Source organism: Macaca thibetana, chromosome 1 (genome assembly GCF_024542745.1).
Source record: "Macaca thibetana thibetana isolate TM-01 chromosome 1, ASM2454274v1, whole genome shotgun sequence".
Taxonomy (NCBI): domain Eukaryota; kingdom Metazoa; phylum Chordata; class Mammalia; order Primates; family Cercopithecidae; genus Macaca; species Macaca thibetana.
Genome location: NC_065578.1, coordinates 42677273 through 42700582, shown reverse-complemented (window position 1 = coordinate 42700582; position 23310 = coordinate 42677273). Strand labels below are relative to the sequence as shown.

The 23310-nt window shown below is 49.6% G+C and overlaps 2 protein-coding genes across 16 annotated transcripts in view; one reads left to right on the top strand and one right to left on the bottom strand.

Annotated features, from left to right (window-relative positions):
- The window catches only part of PTPRF (protein tyrosine phosphatase receptor type F), a 92987-nt gene extending 86054 nt beyond the window's left edge, over window positions 1-6933 (bottom strand). For 11 of the 15 annotated variants that reach the window (XM_050797293.1, XM_050797325.1, XM_050797389.1 and 8 more), the window contains exon 1: window positions 6712-6933. The gene's annotated coding sequence lies outside the window, so the exon portion shown is untranslated. The remainder of the gene's footprint in view (window positions 1-6711) is intronic. The other 4 variants (XM_050797371.1, XM_050797406.1, XM_050797380.1 and 1 more) reach the window with 1 other exon arrangement.
- Window positions 1-23310, top strand: part of MED8 (mediator complex subunit 8) — a 230870-nt gene that overhangs the window by 77065 nt on the left and 130495 nt on the right. The window lies entirely within an intron of this gene.

Here is a 23310-nt window from a genome sequence, read left to right as displayed (position 1 = left end):
CTCTCCTCCTGCCAGAATGGGAACTTCCTCTTCTGATCCTCAAATGTGCCAAATTTCTTCCTATCTCCCAACCTTGCCGGTGCTGAATGCCACTGCCTGGCACAGGCTACCCGTGTTCCTCCGGCCAATTTACCCTCGGATCTCAGATCCAGTGGCACTTTCTCAGGGAAGCCTTCCACAATGTCCCAGACTACCCGCCTGGACCTTGGCTTGGAGCCGTGACCACAAACATGACTCTTCACATATTTTTACAATGACTGAGTCTCTACCATAAGCTTGATAGGAACATGGACTGTGGCTGCCCAGCTCATCTCCATATTCCCAGCACCTGGCTGACAGCCGGCACGTAGTAGGTGCTCAGTCAACATACACTGAATGAGTGGATGAATGCATGAATGAGTTCAAAGAAAACAGCCCAGCCTGGAAGAACACACTCCAACATACATGCCAGTCTTCAAAGAAGCTTCAGAAGCAATATTTATTTTTGCCTTTCTGCTTCTCTATAATTTTTAAAATGAAGGTGTGCCCCTGGATGCCTCCTCCGCTGGCACACATGCAGCGACAGAGCCCAGCCCCTTCCTTCTAGAGCCATTATTGAGCCCCCACCAGCGTGGGTGCCATCCTGAGTGGGGGTGGGGGTCAGACACATCCACACCACCTCACAGAAGCTCAGCTGTTTGGCCTACTCGACGCAAGCTGCACCTTGTAGCAGGCTTCTCACCTCATGCCCCCACATGCACAGTGATCCTCGCCCCACTCCACTCTGCCACCTTGGCTCCTCCTATAACGGACACAAAGAAACCACAGTGGGAGGGTGGTGCATGGGAATGTCCTCACCGGCCCAAGACTGACCCTCATCATGAAATCAAGGACACACCTCTGCACCTGGAAATTACCCTCAAGTTGCACTAACCACCTCTGCCAATATGGGGGTGCTCTCATGGACTGAAGGCCATCCCAACTGACGCAAGACGGCCCTCACCAGCTCACCGACCCAGCCTCTACTGCCCCACCTACCTGCACCAGAACCCGTGGCCCTCTCTGCATGCTTCCCTCCCAGCTCCCCAAGTCGAGTTTCTCGTTTCCAGAGGCTGCTGCTCCCAGCACACAGGCTGCCCGACGGGTCTGGCCAGACAAACCAGCTTCCAGGCCCCAAACTTAAAGGCCCATTTGTCTAGAGATGCCCGCAGGGCCTCACAGTATTCAAGTGAGGTTTTTGGCTACGCCATTGTGCAGAGACCCTGGGCAGAGGGGCAGAGTCCAAGGCAGGGAACTGGGTAATGGGAAAGGCCTCCCCCAAGCTGGCCAGGCGCTGCTGCCACACCCAGGGCCATAGCAGGGTCTCGTGCTTGGAATCTGAGATAGGCCCTACATGGAGCAGAAGCCACACCTGGAAAGAGGAGTGTACCCAAAGCGGCCAGGGACCATTTTAGAAGACTAAACATTTGCAAAGACCCAGAGGCACACAGAACAGCGTGAGGGCAGGATCCTAGAAAAGCCAGACAGTAATTTTGATCCACATCAGTCTGGGATCAAACTGATCTCAAAACAACCTATCAGGCAACCAAATAAAGACTCAGATTCACCAACTGCAGCTCCCAGAACCACTCTACACTCACACTGGGACAGAGCCCAGAACAATCAGGACAACCAGATACACCCCCAGAACAGAGCTGGCACTGACACCTGGAAGGCTGACTAGAAAGCTACTCAGAAAGGGCCGGAATGGTTCAGGACCCAAGTTAGAAATCACACTGCTGGCCAGTCACAGTGGCTCACCCCTGTAATCCCAGCACTTTGGGAGGCCAAGGCAGGCAGATCACTTGAGCCAGGAGTTCAAGAGCAGCCTGGACAACATGGCAAAACCCCGTCTCCACAAAAAATACAAAAATTAGCCAGGTGGGACTACACCTGTAGTCCCAGATACTCAGGAGGCTAAGGTAGGAGGATCGCTTGAGCCCAGGAGGTGGAGGCTGCAGTGAGCCATGACTGCACCACTACACTCCAGCCTGGGCAACAGAGTGAGATTCTGTTTCAAACAAACAAAAAAAAAAAAAAAAAAAGAAAGAAAGAAATCACACTGCTTTGCACCCAGAAAGGCCTCAGAAAGGGTGAAGTCCACAGTCATGTCCAATATCAAGAAAGAAAGCCCTTGGGGTCAACCCAGGGCTGGCCCCAGCAGGGTTCCCCATCATCTGCCAAGCCTGAAACCTGGCAAGTAGATATCTAGGGGAATACAGGCACAGCTGCCCTCTGGAGCAACCCCCAGAATGCCCCTGTGGCTGCACCGGGAACAGTCCCCAGAAACAGCAGCTAAAATACTGCTAAGGAGCTAAAACCGGAGTTCTCAGACCTAGAAGTCATGGTCCCACAGAGACGTGGTGCATCTGGACCACAGAGGCAGATGCTGGTGGAAAGAGCCTCAGTAGGAGCCCAGGGCCCAGGGAGGGTGGAAGGAAACGGAGAACTCAATACTCCAAGGCTGCCCCTTCTCAAAATGCCCTTCTACCTACCCTAAACCTGGAGTCTCTTCTGCAGGCCTCACCTCTAGTCTTCTCAAGCCCACCACCTGAAGGTCAAACACCTGAGCAACATTCACAATCCCATCGATAACAATGGGGGCTGGGCACCCCCTTTGTTGAGCTCCTCGACCTGCTAATCTCAGCCCAGAATTGCAGCAACCTTAGGCAGACAGGTACCCTAACCTTAGCAGTCTATCTTCTTATTAAAGGCAACCTCATGTGACCCCTGATGGGAGAGTGGGTTTACACCACCCCTGTTGAGGATGATTACAGTAACTGCAAACACAGACAACAGTACTCACTAGATGCCAAGCCCTGTGCTATGCACACTTTATACATACTATCTTTAATCCTCATAACAACCCTTATAAGGCATGGGTTTTTATTATAATCATTTGACAAATGAGGAAATGGATTCAGAGAGGTTAAGCCACTTGCTTAAGGTCACGCTGCTAGTAAACAGAGTCCAACCCTAGCAATATAAAACTCGAGCTCTTCCCCACTGTCGGAGGTTACTTTCTCTGATGGGCACAGCTCTACGCTCTCACACAGCTCTCGCTTCTCTTTGTCCGGGCCACATTTCTCTCCCATACCCTCACACCAAAGCCCCTCCTTGATGTGCCTCCTGCACTGAGCCTCAAATGCCCCAAATACCTCAAGGGCCACATGTCCAACTAAGAGCTTATTCTCTGCCCCTCCTCACCAAGTCCCTAACTCAATGAAGCTTCAGGGCCTTCAGTGAAGGCCCGCTCAACCACTCCCAGGAACCTGGACTCCTTCCTCTTCCTCTCCTTCACTCCCACATGCAATAATCATTCTGTCCTGACAAGTGTGCCTTCAAGATGGCTCCATGCTACCACCTATCAAAGCCAGCATCTTCTCTTACCTTACTTACCTGCACCTCTTGCCCCACTGGGCATCCTGTCTCCATCCTTTTCCCATAGCCACAGAGCATTTTCTGGAAACATAAACCTGACCACCGCACACTCCACCCTCCCTATCCAAGCTTTAAGCTTGGTGTTTTCTCTCTGGGTTCTCAGAGTAAAATGATAGGTACTTAACAGGGCATTCAATGCCCTCTGTGATCTGCCACATCTCTGAATACTTCACAAGTGACAACACCTCCCAGTCTTTATTCATACTGTTTTTTATCTACCTCAAGTCCTTTCTCTCTTCTTCAAACTCCTATTCATCCCTTCAAACCCAGTTCAGATCACTTCTTCTTGGTCTCCTCTGGGACTCATCTCACCCTGACCTCTGAACTCTCCCCTGTCTCTTGATGAACTCTTCCAATGTTCTAACTCAACTCAGAACTGCAGCTGCTTTAGTTGAGCAGATGCCTGAACCTTAGGCGTGGGCTGCCTCTTCTACATAGCTGTTAGTCCCAAAGGAAGCAAGGCAGCCGGGGCTGAAAGTGCCTACCCCGGGGTCTGGCACACAGTCAGCAATCAATAACAGGTAACTGAATTGCTTTTGCATTCTCACGGTGCAACCTGCTCCCCCAGGGACCACGAGCTTCTCGAGGGCAGGGCCCTGGCTGCAAGCTTGGACCAAGCACACAGCAGTTGTCAGTCACATGGGAAGTGACTGCCACTGCTGATGATGCACTGCCACACAGTTCCCTTGGATTCTTACAACAGCCCTGGGACCAAGTCCGGGTTGGATTAGCTGCCCCATTTTACAGGGAGTGAAATTGAGACTCAGGGAGAAAGGGGCCTCTTTGAGGCCTGAAGCTGGAAAGTGGAGGAGCCGTGGTATGTATCACAACCTCTATTGCAGGAGGTCTGGGTCCCCTCCTCCCCGCCCCCAGTGAGGATCCTTAAAGCTAGACTCCCATAGTTCGGGCTGATGGAAAAAAGGGTGGACTGTGCCCAAATTGCCAGGGCTGGTATTTTGCTGCATCTCAATACGATTACCTACAAAAGATGTGTTGCTAGTTTACGTCTGCTGCAGTCTATAACTCTGCCCCGCCAAATTTCTTCACCAGCACCCAACCACCCCCTCCTCTCTCGGCAGCCCTGTACACCAAGCCAACCTGCACAGGGCACACAAAGCTGGATAAAGGGGAGGTATCAGTAGTTGCAAGAGGAAGGAAGAAAGGGAGAAAGGAAGGAATTATGTTAAAACAATTTTCTTGTTGAAAGAGGGAAGAGGAAGAGCAGTTGGAAAAAGAAACTAAAAAAAAAAAAACACAACACTATACAGACACTTCAAATGATGAGGGAGACTGAGCAAGTAAAATGTGCAAGAAAGTGCATATACAAAAATGCACAAGGATGACTGTGCATGTGCACAGGTGTGCTGCGAGTGTGCAGGCACAGATTGCTTGAGCCCTGGCCGGCATGCGGGTCCAGGTTTGTGAGTGGGGTCAAGAAAGCAGCTGAACAGGGAGTGTGTGGGGGGGTGGAGGGGGGTGAGCTGAGTGTGGAAATGAAGGCAAGAGGGTACGAGAGAGTGTGGCCTGTGCCTGGGGCGGAGAATGTAGGGGGTTGTACTTGGGGAGTTACACCTGCTCCTTCTCGAAGCCCTAGGCTCATTCATATAATCAGTAAAAAACAGGGATTTTCATGCTCCCTGAAGCAAGAGTTAATAAGGCGCTAAGCACAGAAATTTCCTTAGATAGCCTGTCAGAACTCTCTTCTGGATCCCTCAGATCCCCGAAGCCTCCCAAAGGATCCCCCATCAGATCTTCCCTTCTCAGCAGATCTCTCCCCATGAGCACCCGCCTGGAACCAACACCCCATATCCTTTTCTACGCCTCTCACCCCAGTGCACTTCCCTGGTTCTCAGGCCAAATCTGGCACCAGGTCGCTCTGGATCTCTGCCCTTGTTCCTTCAGAAGTGGAGCCTTCCTCATCCTAATGCAGCCTCCCGGCCCTGCTCTGTGGCCCCTCAGGGAGATCCAGACAACCCGCAGGCTGGGGCAGCCTCCCTCTCCCATTTCACAGCTCAGGCAGGTAGCGCTCCCCACCCCCAACCTGCTCCAACTCAGGGGCCCTGCACTGGGGGGCAGGGGGGTTTGAAATGGGGAGAAAGTCTAGCCCCTCCCCCTCCGAGGTGGAAGAACCAGAGGGGCAGCATTCCAGGGAAATGGGGGGGCGCCTAGCACAGAGGGTGCAGAGACACCAAGAGATGCGTGAGAGACAAGAGGCAGAGAGAGACTTAGGGAGGGAGACAGAACCCAGGGAGAGGAAACAGAAGAGACCCAAGGGGAGAGAACAGAGAGACTCAGGAACAGGGAACAAGATGACCCAGGGAGACAGAACGGAGAGACCTGGGGAGAAAGAACAGAGTGATCTGGGGAAAAAGAACGGAGACAGCCGGAGAGACCCTGGGATTGCAGGGGCACTGACACGGGGAGGCAAAGACGCCAAGGAAAACAGAAAGCAGCCGAGACAGAGACGTGGGCACGACGATGGGGAGCCGGCACGGCTCGGGACGGGACGCGGGGCAGCCGCTGAGTGAACTTTCGGAGCGGGTCCGAGTGGCCACGTCCTCATGGGACAGGTCGCTCCAGGGCCTCCAGGGCGTTGCACCCGGTTGGGGGCGGGCACAACCCGTTCAGCCCCTCCCCAACCCGTGCTCGCGAACGAAGGGGGTGGGGGGCTCCAAACTCGCGCCCGGCGCAGCCCGGGACTGCACGTGCGCCGGGGCCGCGAGCGAGACCCGGGCGCGCCGGCTGCGGATCCCCCGTCGGCTGGGAGGGGGCGCCTGTGCGGCGGGGGCGGGGGCGCGGCCTGGACCCGCCCGGAGCCGGGGGCTGAGGGGTCTGAGGGCCGCCCCCGGAGCGCGTCCGCGCTAGAAGGGGGGACGAGGCGGGACTGATGAGGGGGAGCAAGAGCGCAAACGGGAAACTTTGCGCTGGGCGGGGGAAGGGGGGGGGCGGGCTGCGGCTAAGGTGCGGCGGAGAGGGAGGGAGGCAGCGAGGGGCGGCGGGGAGCGAGCCAGCCGGCAGCGCTGGGGGCGCGTCTGCCGCGGGGTGAGCGGGGAGGAGCCGCCAGGCTGGGGCGTGGGGGGGGCTTCGCCGAGGCTGCGGGCGCGGCAGGTGGGGGCGCGGCCCGGCCTCAGCGGCGCCCTCGTCCCCCCGGGACCGCCCCCAGCTCCGCCGGGTGGACTAGCGGGGAGGGCAAGGAGTACGGGGAAGAGACGGGCGCGGAGGGGGCTGGCGGGGGGCCTGGGGGTCACTCACCGCCTATCCAGGGGCCGTCGGTCCGCATGTCCCCCCGCAAGGCGCTGGGGCCGCTGCTCCCACTCCTCTGCCGCCGCCGCCTCCACCTGGTCCCGCTCCCGCCACCGCCACCCGAGCTGGAGCCGGAGCCCGAGCCGGAGCCGGAGCTGGAGCCGCCGCCTCTGCCGCCGCCACCGCTCCCGCCGCTCCCGCGCCAGCTCCAGCCGCGCGCTCCCCTCTCGCTCGCGCCCGCGCCCCTGCCCCTGCCGTGCGCGCCCCCGGCGCCGCCCCTCCCCTCGTGCACTCTCGCTCGTAGAGCCGCGGAGCCGCGGAGGCCCAGAGAGGCCACAACTCAACGCCAAGTCGAAACCGACCGGAACCTCAATGTTGAACCAGAACCCCAATAATGAACATGGACAGACCAAACTCTGATACTACATCCAGATCCTTCTAGTGGCTCCCAGTCCTAGCATGAACCTAATACCATTCTAGGACCGCATTTCCTCCCCATACAGATCTGAACCTGATACTGAGTCTACACCTTGCCCTAAACCCAATATTGAATCCAAAGCCCTTAATCTGCCCCCAAATTAGCACAAGTAGGAATTTTGTTCTGAACCTCTGTACTGATCCCAAATACCAATTCTGACTCTAAACCTCTTTATTACTCTACCTGCCCTAACCTTGATAGTGATGTTAGCACCAACTCTGGACCTTAAATGGACCCCTGTGCTAATGCTCAGCCCCCAGTCCCTAAATGAACCCTAAAGTCCAAAAGCTACCTTGCTATGGACCCCAATTCTCTCTCTTCTGAACCCCAAGCCTTACATAAAACTCCAGTACTGCTCTCCCATTCCCAGATCAACACCAATGCACTCTGAATTGGGATTCTCAATTCCAGAGTTGGGATTGAGTCACCAGAAAAGGACCCCCAAACAAAGATACTGACCTGAAACCCCACCCAACCTTGAGACCATTTAGGACCCTAAACCAACCCAGCTTTAATAATAATCTTGGAATCCAAGATGAGACTGGCTTTGCAGAAACCCCACACAAAGCCCCTTCATCCTCATGCTCACCCTCCACTTCTCTGACCTAGTGTCAACCCCAAGCAGAGGCTGGCTAATACCCCAATATTATACCAATTCCAACTGTGAACCTTACATTGGCCTCGGAATTAAAGACGTGATAATGCCCTCTAAGTCAAATTTAAATCTCAGTATTGAGTTTCTGACTTCTCATATCAAACTCAAATGATGACCCTAGAAATGTCTGGGTGAAACCAACAACCTACCTGAAGATTTATTCCAAGACCCACTGATGAGAGGGATTTGATGAGCTTCAACCCAAGAGCCCCTGCCTCCAGACCCCGCCCCCATGCAATCCATGCTACAACTACTCAAGAGTCAGCCAAAGCCACACCAGTTCTTTCCTATCTACCGCCCCGCCCCCCCCCCACTCCCCCATTCTCCCCCACTGCTTGCTAGGCTTCACCATGAAGGTTGGGGGAACCTACCCCCGCTGCCCTGGGTCAGGTAACTGAACAGAGGAAGAGATGACATTTCTCCCCTGTGGGGTTTCTTCTGCGGGGTGTTTCTGGTATAACACCTGAGTTTGGAGTCAGGTGAGAAATAAAATTTGGACATTGTTGAGGTGCCTGGATTCAGGGATCACGTGGTAATGTGCAGGGCAAGGTTGCTGTGATGTTCAGGGATCTGGGCTGAGGGATCAGGTTCTGGTAACCACCTGATTCACTGCCTGTTTTTGTCCTGAACTTGAATTCACAAACAGTGCGTGTGCGCCCCCTGGTGTGTGAGGAGGGGATGGGACTGGCTCTGGTGATTCTGGACAGACAGTTTGGTTTGGATGACAAACGGATCAAAAATGAATATTTCCAGTGTGTGGTTTTTCACAATTGGTAATTTTGGTGCACCATAGGGGAGGTATTGCAAATTTTATGCATCTTTAAGCATTTTTGCCTTTTTTTCTAGAACTTTGAGGATTTAGAGTTTTCCTGTCGGCCTCCAAATTTTAAAAGTATACTTTTCAGCCAATTATGCCTGCCCATTGCTGAGTTATTAAAGCAGTTATTTTCCTTGGCTTCATTGGCCCACCCTCTCCTCACTGGCTCCTCTCTCCGATTCCTTTACCACCTCTTCTTCTGCTCTTCTGGGACTCTGTCCTAGGCCTCCTCTTTTCTCTTGCTCTGCCCCTTTTCCCTGGATCATCTTGACCACTACCAACCATATGCTGATGACTTCCAAGTCTCTATCTCCAGTCTGGGCCGCTCCTGTGAGCTCCACATCCGTATAACTAAGAGCCTCCTCTGTCCTGCCCATCCCAGATCTGCAGTACTCCCCGTCTCAGGCAGTGTCATCTTCAGTCACTTAGTCACTGACATGCAGAGACCTTCCCTCCTGCATCACTGTCCAATCAGTCATCAGTCCTGCAAATTTTGAAAAATAGAGACTAGAGACCATATGGCTTCACGAGGGACACATGCAGAGAGTTTCTGGCTTTTGGGTTTCAGTCCACACACACACAAAGCCAAACTGGTCTTAACTTCTCTTGCATGCAGTTATAATATAATACCCCTTAAGACTTGTTCTACTGGCCAGGCACAGTGGCTAGCGCCTATGATCCCAGCACTTTGGGGGGCTGAGGCAGGCAGATCACCTGAGGTCAGGGGTTCGAGATCAGCCTGGCCAACATGGTGAAACCCCATCCCTACTAAAAGAAAAAAAATAAATACAAAAATTAGCCAGGTGTGGTGTTGTGCACCTGTAATTCTAGCTACTTGGGAGGCTAAGACAGGAGAATTGCTTGAACCAGCCTGGGCCACAGAGTGAGACTCCATTAAAAAAAAAAAAAAAAAAGACTTGCTCTACCTTTAGTGTGTTTGGCACCTCAGAGCCAACTGTATGTGTTTGGAACCATTGTTTCCTCCAGGAAGCCATCCTGGCTGTCACTACTGTTTGCATCTGTGTCTGTCTCCCCGATCTATGGACAGCAGGTTCCTTGCAGGCAGAAGAAATGAGTCCACCTTGTCCCCTGTCATATCCCAGTGGTCAGCACAGGGTCCTGACACACAATAGATACATATTTGTTAAAGGAATGAAGATTGACTTTCCTATCCGTGCTCAAGGAACCATCAGACATAAATGACTAAGTGAGGAAACAGCTCCCTGACCAAGTCTGAGCGCTCATCCAGCCCCAGTCTTCTGTAGCCCTGGCATGCACTAGAAGAGGGGCTCGTGGTGTTCGCTGGCCTGTGTGCCTGCTAGCCTGGGCCTTGGTAGTCCTGAAGCTCTGGCAGCGCTGTTCCCTCTGCCCCGCATTGCCAGGGCTACTGAGCACAGTACTGGAAGGTAGGTGAGCTGGGACCCCTGGCTTCCTGTGGTTGAATAGCAGATGTGCTCACTGTTCTACCAACCAGGCTCTTGCTCCAAACCCCACAAGGGACACAGGGGTCTCAGAATCCTAACCCACTGGCATCTGCCCTCTCATTCACCCACATGTGGCAAAGTGTTTGCTGAGGCAGGGCAAGAGAATGCCTGTAAGCCGCCTGCCCAGATCTCTGCATGTACGCCATCTGGAACTAGACACAAACCCAAGGTAATGAAACTAGAGGCCTAGGTGCCGAAGCCACATGGATGAGATCAGGTGGCCAGGCCTGGGAGAGCGTGATAGCTGCTGAAGGAGAAGAGCCAAGGCTCTGTCCAGTTTGCCAAACTGTGAGCACGGGGTCCATGTGGGGCTACCCTGCTGCCCTGCTCCTGGGCCTGGGGGGAGGGATGTCCTTGTGCTCATCTGTGAAGGCCGAGTAGCACCACGTGGTCGTTGTGTGTCTGCTGTGTTCCAGCCCCAGGGTGCAGGGTGAGGAGAGAGCCAGATGTCAGCTCCCACTCACTGCTCACCCTTTGTCCAGGTCCTGGGCCCACTGGACACTCTCTGCAAACTCATGACATAAATATACCTCTTAGTCATCCCTTAGTTGGTCTAAACCAAATTAAATTCAGCTTGAGTCTCTACCCACCAGATCAGCAAGATTTCCCTATCACTCATGGCTGCCCTTCACCTCCCTCCGATCATCCATGAACTCCAGGGGTTTGCACAGTCCCAGAGATGGTCAGTCCATGCTCCACAGCCTTGCAGAGAAAGGTGGAAGGAATTTGCAGGCTGCTGCTGCTGTTGCAGACATCAGTGGTCACTGTCACAGGGCTTCCGCTATTTTTTGCCCATCTTCAGGGCCTCACTTGTCTGACCTGGTCCTTGGGAAGATAACCCTCTACTCCCTCCATCCCAGCTCTTTCAAGAGGACCTCTCCCACAGTTGCAGCCCTTAGTCCTTGGCATTTCGAATCGCATGCAGCCACTTTCTTGTGGGGGCAGGTCAGGGTGGGATAGAGAATGCCTGTCCCCCTGCCCCTCTCCTCCATGCCAAAGCATCAATTCCCCAAGACACAGTGGTATTCTCCCTCTTAGCTCAGGCACGAGAACTACAAAATGCCTGTTTACTTTCTCAGGTATGAGGTGGGAGAAAAAAGGCCCAGGACTTAGAACGCAAAAGCCTGATTAATGCTTTTTTAATTAAAAAAACAAATTTTTTTTTTTTTTTTTTTTTTGTAGGGACAAAATCTCATCATGTTGCCCAGGCTGATCTCGAACTCCTGGGCTCAGGAGATCCTCCAGCCTCGGCCTCCCGAAGCACTGGGATTACAGCAGGCATGAGCTGCAGTGCCTAGGCCTGGCTAATGCCTTTCATTTCTTCCAGCTGAGTCACTATGGGCAGGGAGAAAAGATACAGGAGTTAATTTCTCAATGAACACTCTGCTCATGTTTCCCAGAGAAAACAGAAGCTACCACAGGAGGACTCCCCCATCTCCCACTACCAAATCCTCAAACCCACACACCTCTCCTCCTTCCGCTGTGTCTCCCCTATGCTCAGGGTGCTCCGGCTCCTCCAGGCTTTGCTCTCTATTCCCCGTCCACTGCACCCTCCTCACTACAGCATATTCCCATCTGCCCATGCGCATGTCTCTCCCATCCTAAAAAAAATTCCCTCCCTTGGCCCCACACGCCTCTCCAGAGTGGGAGAGACTCGAGTGCCTCTCTGTTCTCCTTCCCCACAAACCCAAGAGCCATTTCTAGAGGACGCCTCTATTATTCCATCTCCTGCTCGCTCCCCAGCCCACCACAACCCTGCTTTCTGGCTTTCACTGATGTTGCTCTTTTTTTTTTTTTTTTTTGAGACTGATTCTTGCTCTGTCGCCCAGGCTGGAGTGCTGTGGCGCCATCTCAGCTCACTGCAACCTCCGCCTCCTGGGTTCAAGCGATTCTCCTGCCTCACCCTCCCACCCTTACAGGTGCCCGCCACTACGCCCAGCTAATTTTTCTCTTTTTAGTAGAGACGGGGTTTCACCATGTTGGCCAGGAGTTGACCTCGAACTCTCGAGTTGATCTCGAATTGTCTCTGCCAATCCTAGATTCCCTACCCCCTCCTGCTTCTCAGGCCCCTCATCTATCCATTGCCCCCTCCTTCCCTGAGCACCAACCCCAACCTTCAACTGGAGCCATCCATAAACCTACTCCCTGCATGCTTACTTTCTCCTCCCTTTCTCTATCAACTTTATTTATTTATTTTATGTTTTGTAGAGGTGGGGTCTCACTATATTGCCCAGGCTCGTCTCAAATTCCTGGATTCTAATAATGCTTCCACCTTGGCCTCCCAAAGTGCTGGGATTATACATGTGAACCACAGCACATGGCCTTTTCTTTCTTTTAAAATTCCAAAAAGCTTTTGGAGTACAGGTGGTTTTTAATTACATGGACGAATTATACAGTGGTGAATTCTGAGATTTTGGTGCATCAGTCATCTGAGTATCGAACATTGTACCCAATATGTATCCCTCACCACCCCCATCCTCCCCGTTCTGAGCCTCTAAAGTCCACTATACCACTCCGTATGCCTTTGCATACTCACAGCTTAGCTCCTGCTTGTAAGTGAGGATGTATGGTATTTGGTTTTCCATTCCTGAGTTCCCGGCCTCTCCTCCCTCCCTCTTTTCCTTCCTTCCTTCCTTCCTTCCTTCCTTCGTCTCACTTTGTCACCCAGGCTGGAGTTCAGTGGTGTGATCTCGGCTCACTGCAACCTCCACCTCCCAAGTTCAGGTGATTCTTGTGCCTCAGCCTCCCGAGTAGCTGGGACCACAGGTGCATGCCACCATGCCTGGCTAATTTTTTTTGCATTTTTTTTTTGTTGTTGTAGATTTAGGGGATTCGCCATGTTGGCCAGGCTGGCCTTGAACTCCTGGCCTCAAGTGATCTGCCCACCTTGGCCTTCCAAAGTGCTGAGATTATGGGCGTGAGCCACCACACCTGGCCCCAGCCTCTTCTTTCATAAGAGTGTTCTGTTTGCCATTATGGCATTCCTACTCACTTCATCCAACATTTGGTCAAATCTGGCTTTTACTATCTCTGCCCCCAACGTCTTCCCTGAAACACAGTGTTTGTGCTATGATCTCCATGTCTTAAAATTTGAAGGCCATTTTTTTTCCAGTATTCGTTTTCTTAGACCTCTTAATTACTGCATTCTTCAAACCCTATCTTCTTTGGCTCCCTTGACACCATACTCTCCTGGTTTACCTCTTAACTCCTTGGTCGTCTTCTCAGTTTGCTTTGCGGGGTCCTCCTCCTCCACTCAATCCATTAAGTGCTCCTGTCTCCCAAGGCCCATGCCTTGGCCTTTCCCCTTCTTACCGTGGACTCTGCCCTGGTGATCTCATCCATGCCTATAGCATTGAGTACTGTCCATCTGCTGATGATTCACACCTTTATGACTCTTACCCAGGGAACCTCTTGTGTAAGCCCTTGATGGAGAGGAGCCCACCCAGCTGCCTAGTCAACATCTCCACGTGTGTCCTGAAGGCACCTCAGCCCCAGCATGCCCAAGACCTCCCTCCCGATCTTTACTCTCTGACTCCTTTCTCGAGTTCTCCATCTGAGTCAGTTGCCCCACTGTCCATCTATAGGCAAGCCAGAATCCTAGGACCCATCACCAAATCCTGTTCATTTTACCTGCAGATCACCTGTCTAATCTGCACCTTTCTCTTCAACTCCGCTGATGCCTCACTGGTCCAAGCCACCATTAACTTTTTTTTTTTTTTTTTTTTGAGAAGGAGTCTCGCTCTGCCGCCCAGGCTGGAGTGCAGTGGCCGGATCTCAGCTCACTGCAAGCTCCGCCTCCTGGGTTCACGCCATTCTCCTGCCTCAGCCTCCCGAGTAGCTGGGACTACAGGCGCCTGCCACCTCACCTGGCTAGTTTTTTTGTATTTTTTAGTAGAGACGGGGTTTCACCGTGTTAGCCAGGATGGTCTCGATCTCCTGACCTCGTGATCCACCCGTCTCGGCCTCCCAAAGTGCTGGGATTACAGGCTTGAGCCACCGCGCCCGGCCACCATTAACTCTTATCTGGACCTCTGCAGCACCTCCTCACTGATCTCACTACATCTGCTCTGCCCCTCCCCCATCTTATCTCTGTGCTGCAGCCACAAATGGGGTTATGTTGTTCCCCCATGAAAACCTTCGAATGGCTTCCATGGGGCTGGATTAGGAGCCAACTCCTCCACATGGATGAAACGCCCTCCCTTTGCCTACCTCCCCGCCTCATCCAGCACAACATTCCCGGCTCAGTCCTCTGCAGCGGCAACAGCTTCCTTTCAATTCCTCAAACATACTGCATCTTCCCCTTCCCTCTCCCCATTCTCTCTAGAAGACTTTCCACCCCACCTCCTTCACATGGTAACTCATTCTTCATTTTTGGCTCAAGCATCACTGCCTTGGGGCAGCCTTTCCCTGACCCTTAGTCTGAATAAGTACAGAGCCCTGTTGCTGTCTGCCAGAGCATTCCTTTACACTTCTCATTACACATTTAGTGGATTGATACCTGTCATCCATGTCATTCACTCAATAGCTATACGTTAAATCCATATGAGGTGTCTAGAGTAATGTCTGGCACCCAGTAACTACCCAATAAATGTTAGCTATTGTTATCCTCAATATCTGGAGACCAAGGAAAGGCAGAAGAGCCCACAAAGGAGAAAAAAGGAATGGTCACTAGGAAGGAAAGAAGAAAAGCAGGGGAAAGTTACTCTTTCACTCATCTCCTCTATTAGGCTCACCCTTCGGATGCCGCTCCTCCTGTGGCACCTGGAGCTCTTCTCCCAGATATTTGCATGGCTGGCTCCTTCTCATTTTTCATGTCTGTCTTAGGTCAGGTTCCCCAGAGGAAGACCCTGAGATGAAGTGATTTATTAAGGAAGGGTTCCTGGGGGAAACTGGCAAAGCAGAAGGGGAAGCAGAACAGAGAAGTGTAAGAAACCAAGCAAGCGGGGGATTTCAGGCCATGTTCTTGGAAGGGTAGCTTCAGCCTGACCTCAGGGGTCCCGGAGTGGAAATTTATGCCTCAGTGTTGTCCCCACCCCCGCCAAGGGCGTTGGAGCCTTCATACCTCCTACCCTCCTTAGTCATCTGTTGAGGGCTACAGTGGGGCTGAGGATGGTGGGTGATGAGTACACCCTCTTCGGGGCCTTTCTAGCTTGCATGCAGACAGAGTGTCTCCAGGAAGTCGAGGACAGTCCTCCATAAAAGAGCTGGTGCTAGCTGCTGGAAGGCAAGGCACGCTGAAGGTGGGGCTATGTCTGCCTCGCACCCCCTCACAAAAAATGGTGGAAGGGGATCTGAGGGGTCTATCGTGTCTCCGCTGAAATGTCACCATCTCAGAGAAGCCTTTGCTGACCACCCTATCTAAAATAGTTTTCTGTCACTGCAACAGCACTCTCTTTATTTCCTTCATAGAATTTACAAGCATCTGTAGTTAGTTTGATTCCATTTTTGTTTAACAACTGTTTCTGCTGCTAGACTCTAAGGTCTAGCAGGGCAGGAATCTCCATTACTTGACTCTCACCAGATCTTTAGCACTAGGACAGTGCTTGGAACACAGGAGCTGCTCAATCCATCTTTTTTAGTGAATTAGGCACATGCACTGAGTGCTCAGCTGGGTGAGAGGCAGGTAACTCTAGATGTACGTATAGGGGGCTAGCTGCACCGCGCTGGCCAGAATGTGACCTGCACAGTTGTGCTTGTGAAAGGGGCCATAGAGGGTCAACTCCCCTCTGAGGCAGCAGACATTACCCCAAGGCTGTGTATCTCTCTGGGTCCCCAGCCCTTTGTGCAAAGTGGGATGGAGCCCATGGGGATCCAGGCATGTGGGCAGTGGGATTCAGAAGTATAGGAGAGCTTCTGGCAAGGGGCTTGAAGCTGCATAGGTGCATGTCATGGACACCTCCCCACACACATGCCACCAACACCACCCAATGCCTCAGGCTAAACTGGCCTCAGTGAGGGTAGACAAGGCTGCAAGAGGGCGGCCTTACATTTGGGAAAATATGGCCCTGGCTCTGAATAAGACCCATGGCACTTATTAGCTGTGTGGTCTTGGACTTCTCTAAGTCTCAGTTTCCTCTTCTATAAAAAGGGGATAATACTTACTTTGCAGCATTACAGGAAGGACATGAAATTGTGTTTGTAAGGAGCTTCATCAGAGCCTGGCACATTGTAGGTTCTTGAAAATAGAAGCTATTTGATGATTATTAGAATTAGCATAATCGAGCCTCTCATAGCACCAGTTTGGAGAACTATTTAAAAGCTAATCCCATCAGGCTCCATACCCTGGTAATCCCTGACTGTCTGAATGAAAGCCCGTTTCAACATCCATCCACCTTCTTCTGCAGTCGCCCTCCCCCATCCAGCTCCCCACTGCTCCTTCCTCAACCTCTTAAACTCTCAGCCCCTTCAGACTTCCTCCCTGCAATTCCTGCCTAACTGAGGACACAGCAGCTGCCTCCAGGGGAGGCCACCATTCCACAACCACAGAGTAGTGAGGCAGAGCAACGTCTTCCTCACTCTCAAAAGCCACTCCCACATCATTATTCCTTCAGCCTCATGGAAAAATCCCTGCTCATTTAAGGCTCATGCCATCTGGCTCTTGCAATTCATTTATTCAACTAAGATTTATTGAGTGCTTTTTCCTCTTTCTATTTCCGTACTTTACCTTCTTGCAGAAAAAATTTCAGTGACTTATAAAAAAACATGGAATAAAAGATTCCTGGCACATAGTAGGGCTCTCTATCTAGCTGTGAGTAGATGAATACACTTTGAAATGTCACATAGATGTTCACCTCTCCCCAGTGCCCCTTCAGAGGTGGGTTTCATCCAACATAAACAGTGAAGTAGAAGACTCAGTCTTATGCCTCTCTTGAATTGTTCACTTGGGAGCTGGCTCACCATTTCAAATGTTCTTCTAAGCTCTGCAGGGAATCACATCCCATAATGCTGGTCACCACCTGGAGCTTGCAATATACTACCTCAAGAAAATAAACATTTGCTGTTGTTATTATCCATAAGAAACTCTATAAGCAAACCATTTTAAGGACATGGGGTGCATTTTAAGGGCTGCCACGTGTTGCAATTTGTCTCTGCTGGGAAGGATTTCCATGGGTCCCAATGAAGAGGTGGGGGATGAGGCAGGTTCTCTGCCCCTTCGCCACAGCCCCTTTTTATTCTTTTTAAGACCATTGCCCAACACTGGGCTGCCATATTTACTTGCTTTAATGAAGGGCAGTGCAACTTGAAAGAGGAATTACAATGCAGGAAGAGAATGTGATAGCTGGATAATAACGAGGATTTCCCCAGAGACCAAAGAGTAAAATATCTAAGAATCAAGTGCTATCTTCTCTCTCCTGTCCTCCATTAGACAGCCTCTCTCCAAACTGCATTCTTCATCAACTCTTCCCACACCCACCAGTGCAGGTTTTTTCACTTTCAGAAAATCCCTTCCTTCCCCACCAGACTCGTGGCTTCCTTCCTTTCCCTGTGCAATCCTCCCAGTCAGGACAACTCCTTTGGAGTCATGTCTGCAGGCTTCATCAAGTTGCATCAGCATCAGTAATGCTCCAGTTGGAACCTCCTTCCAAGATCATTCTTGTGGAGAAGGGTGTTGGCATTTGACAGCCCATCCTTCAAGATGGGTGAGGACCATCTAATAGAACTTTCTTTTCAATATCCAATATTCCCATTGGCTTCTTTACATATTGAACCTACTAAATAAAATGCATTTGTATCTGTAGCTCGAACACAGACATTACTTCTTAGGTCTAGTACATTCTAAAGCCACATTGAGAAAGGACATAATTCTTTAATTGCCTCATAATTAGCAGTGTGTCTTCTCTATTCCCTGGGAATCAGTAAATCCGATTATTGTGGCAAGGGTAGATGTCTGTTCCTTTCTTTATCCCCTTCGGGGTTTGTTTGAATAAGAATATGGTCATAGTCCCTTTAATGATTTCTCAATAATTTTCACAAGAGAGGTTTGATGGTTTGATTTTAGGGAGCCTCAATTACATCCTTGCCAAGGGCTGATATCAATTTGGGGAAAGGGAAAGGGGAGGACCTATACTCCCAGTTAAATAAAATTAAAGATAAATATATAAAGAAACAGAAAAAATGACAACAAGAACAGGAATCAAGACAGTGTGACACTGGCATGGGATAGACATCAAATCAATGGAACAGAAATGAGAGTCCAGAAATAAACCCTTACACTTATGGTCAATTGATTTCCACAAAAGTGCCAAGGAAATTCAATGGGGAAAGGATAGTCTTTTCAACAAATGGCTCTGACACAATTGAATATCCACATGCAAAAAATATGAATTTAGACTGTTGTCTCATGCCATGTGTAAAAATTAACTGGAAATGGGTCATAGACCTAAATGTAAGAGATAAAACCCTACAACTCTTAGAAGAAAACATAGTAATAATTCTTCATGACTTCGGGTTAGGCAAAGAGTTCTTAAATACAATACCAAAAAGCACAAATAATTTAAAAAATGAAGAGTTGGACTTTATAAAGATTAAAAACTTCTCACAGAGCACCATTAGGAAAGTGGAAAGACAAACCACAGACTGGGAGAAAATATTTGTAAATCATACATCTAATAAAAAGATTTATACCCAGAATATGTAAAGAACTCTTAACAACTAACTAATAAGAAGGCAAATAACTCAATTAAAAATTGCGTGGGATGACCGGGCGCAGTGGCTCACACCTGTAATCCCAGCACTTTGGGAGGCTGAAGCAGGCTCATCACCTGAGGTCAGGAGTTCAAGACCAGCCTGGCCAATATGACGAAACCCCATCTCTACTAAAAATACAACAACAACAACAAAATTAGCCAGGCGTGGTGGCGTGTGCCTGTAATCCCAGTTACTTGGGAGGCTGAGGCAGGAAAATCCTTTGAACCTGGGAGGTGGAGGTTGCAGTGAGCTGAGACCACACCAATGCACTCCAGCCTGGGCAACAAGAAGGAAACTCCGTCTCAAACAAAAAAAAAAAAAAAAAAAAAAAAAAAAAAAAAAATTTGTGGGAGGCTGACATAGGTGAATTGCTTGAGCCTGGGAGGTGCAGATTGCAGTGAGTCAAGATTGCGCCATTGCAGCCATAGAAAAGGATGAGTTCGTGTCCTTTGTAGGGACATGGATGCAGCTAGAAACCATCATTCTCGGCAAACTATCGCAAGAACAGAAAACCAAACACCGCATGTTCTCACTCATAGGTGGGAATTGAACAATGAGATCACTTGGACACAGGAAGGGGAACATCACACACCAGGGCCTATTATGGGGAGGGGGGAGGGGGAAGGGATGGCATTGGGAGTTATACCTGATGTAAATGACAAGTTGGTGGGTGCTGACGAGTTGATGGGTGCAGCACACCAACATGGCACAAGTATACATATGTAACAAACCTGCACATTGTGCACATGTACCCTAGAACTTAAAGTATAATTAAAAAAAAAAAAAGATTGCGCCATTGCACCCCAGCCTGCGCAACAGAGTAAAACCTTTTCTCGAATAAATAAATAAATAATAAAATAAAAACACATAAAAATTAAAACTAAAATAAAAAAAAAATGCAGATGAACGCAGTGGCTCATGCCTATAATCCCAGCACTTTGGGATGCTGAGGTGAGTGGATCACTTGAGGTCAGGGGTTCGAGACCAGCCTGGCCAACATGGTGAAACCCCATCTCTACTAAAAATACAAAAATTAGCCAGACGTGGTGGTGAGTACTTGTAATCTCAGCTACAAGGGAAGCTGAGGCAGGAGAGTCGCTTGAACCGAGGAAACAGAGGTTGCAGTGAGCCAAGATTATGCCACTACACTCCAGCCTGAGCAACAGAGTGAGATTCTGTCTCAAAAAATAAAATAAGGCATAAAAACTGAAGAGACATTTCACCAAATATCATGTATAAATGGCCAATAAGCACTTGAAAAGATGCTCAACATCATTAGTCATTAGAGAAATACAAATTAAAACTCCAGCAAGATACCACTTCACACCCACTGGAAAGGGTATAATAGAAAAGATAGGCAATAACAAGTGTTGGTGAGGATGTGGAGAAACTGGAACCCTCATACATTGCTTACAGGAATGTATAATGGTGCTGTACTTTGGAGACAGTTTGTCAGATTCTTCACATAAATTTACCATGTGACCCAGTAATTTCACTCCTAGGTATCTATCTGCCCAAGAGAAATGAAAACATATGTCCACAGATGGATTTATGTGAGAATGCTCATAGTAGCACTATTCGTAATAGCCAAACAGTAGAAACAACCCAAATTTTTATCAACTGTGAATGGATAAACAAAATGGAGTATGTCCATACAGTAGAATACTATTTGGCAATAAAAAGGAACGCAATATGGATAGATGCTACAGATGAACCTCAAAAACATTATGCTCAGTGAAAGAAACTAGACCCAAAAGATCATATATTGTATGATTCCATTTGCATAAAATGTCCAGGCAAAGAAAATCTATGGAGACAGAAAGTCAATGAGTGATTGACTGTGGGAAAAGGAACTGACTGGAAATGAGTGCAAGGATTCTTTGGGGGATGATAAAAATGTTTTTAAACTAAATCATGGTGATAGTTGCACAGTTCCGTAAATTTACTAAAAATTATTGAACTGGTCAGGCGCAGTGGCTCATACCTGTAATCCCAGCACTTTGGGAGGCCGAGGAGAGTGGGTCATGAGGTCAGAAGTTCGAGACCAGCCTGGCCAACATGGTGAAACTCCATTTCCATTAAAAATACAAAAAAATTAGCTGGATGTGGTGGTACGTGCCTGTAATCCCAGCTACTCCAGAGGCTGAGGCAAGATAATTGCTTAAACCTGGGGGTGGGGGTGGAGGTTGCAGTGAGCTGAGGTTGTGCCACCACACTCCAGCCTGTGTGACAGAGCAAGACTCTGTCATGGAAAATAAATACACAAATAAATAAAAATTATTGAACTATACACTTTTTAAAAAAGACAACAGGGTAGAAAAAAGAAATGGAACCGAGGGTAATATTAAGATCCGAAGGTACGTATAGTAGAGATGAACTCTAAATATGACTGAGCTTCCTGACAGTCAAAGGAAAAAGGGAAACAGGCTTGATTATGTGATTCCTAGGTATCCTTAAGATTAAGAACTAAACTAAACTAAACTAGGTATTAAGGAACAGCTTTGTTTTTTCAGTTCCTTAGACTTAAGAAAAATTTCTTCTAGTGAGAGGATAATACATGAACTAGTGAACATCCTGGATACTAGCCTACAGTGAATTTTATTTGTTTATTTATTTATTTATTTGAGACAGAGTCTTGCTCTGTCACCCAGGAGTGCATTGGTGAGATCCTGACTCACTGCAACTTCCGCCTCCTGGGTTCAAGCAGTTCTCCTGCCTCAATCTCCCGAGTAGCTGGGATTACAAACGCCCATCACCACACCTGGCTGATTTTTTGTATTTTTAGCCGAGATGGGGTTTCACTATGTTGGTCAGGTTGGTCTCGATCTCCCAACCTCTGGTGATCCGGCCTCCTTGGCCTCCCAAAGTGCTGGGATTACAGGCGCGAGCCACCGCGCCCAGCCTACGGTGACTTTAAATATTTTTTGACAGTTTCATATACTGTCTCTTATTGTCATTAGAGGAATGAAGCTAGAGTTGTGCTATCTGATATGGTAGACACTAGTGACGTGTGGCTATTTAAGCTAAAATTAAATAAAATTGGAAATTTGGTTCCTCAGTCACCCTAGTCAGTTCCAAGTTCTCAATGCTTACATGGGCTAGTGGCTTCCATACTGGACAGTGCCTATATAGAACATTTCCCTCAATGCAGAAAGTTCTGTTGGACCTGCTGTTTTGGAGGGCAGCTTAGTAAAAACACATAAAAGTTGGGAGTTGAAAATGGTGGTGAGAGAGTGATGCGATCTCAACTTTGGCCAGGGCAGAGCTTTTAACTCTACTTTCATAACCTCACACATTGAGAACAGGGATAGAAAGACGGGTTGGGGAGAGGAGTAGAAATTTTATTTTTAAAAATAGGACAAGGCTTAACATAGATAATATTTGGGCTTTTGAACGTGGCATGGTGGGATAAACTGAGGTCCATCAGGGCACACTTGCGGAACAATGTTTTGGTTAGTTGAGCTGTTTAGTTAATGACTGCGCTTTTGTTTTGCAGAGTACCCTTTGGCTAGCTTCTCATTTGCTGAATGGTATATTTGGGCTGGCAGGATTTTTACATACAAAACAGAAGAGGGCCAGAGCCAGCCTGGCAGGAAGAAGCTGTGGAGTGGACAGTGGGTGGGAGAAGGGGAATGAGAAGGGGAAAAATGTGGTTAATGCCCTTGGGAGAGATGCTAAAGGGGCATGGATTTGGAAGGAGATTCTCCAGGGATTCTGCTGTGCACAGGGTCACGTAACCTTCTCCTCCAGCTCTTCAAGAAATGTTCAGTCACTTGGGAGTGGGCTTTGTACTGAGGGGCATTTCATGGTATGTAGGGACAGACTTCAAGTCTGGTCTTGAAGTGTCAAACGCAATGGCTCAAGAGGACCCAGTCATGTGTGGGTTAAAAGCTGGGCCTTGTCTGGGATTTTTCTCCCCATCGAGTGATACCCAGCTGCATCGTGGTTAAATTGTTCTTTTCAAACTCCAGAGTATGACTTCACTAGGACTGCCAAGCTTGCAGATTTACGGCACAAAGAAATGAAGATGGATCAGCCTGAGAGGGGACGGAATTTGGAACACCAACTCCAAATCAGGGGGAAACCGTGACAACCACCCTGAGATAGAAATGACAACTATGGTGGTGCAAGTTCCTCTCTGTGCCCACATCTGCCTTCCTGAAGCATGAGATGTACGATGACCAGGGTGACAAAAGGGACATATGGTCACCTGACTTGTCACCAGACAACAGCTCTTTCCGCATCATGACACAGACCATATGCCAAGAGGGGATGGATCTTGGCAGTGTGAAAAGTCTGTCTTTCTTGTCAATATTCCACCAACCAGTGGTGCCCATCTCCACCCCAGCCTTCCTCATCTGGAGAGAAACTGAGGGAATGAACAGCTGATAGCTGTTCATCGAGGTAGAGGCAGAATGCTGCAGGAGGGGAGGCAAGAGATTAGAGACGACCAGGCCAGAGAAAGTGCTAGGGGGTTGGAAGAGGT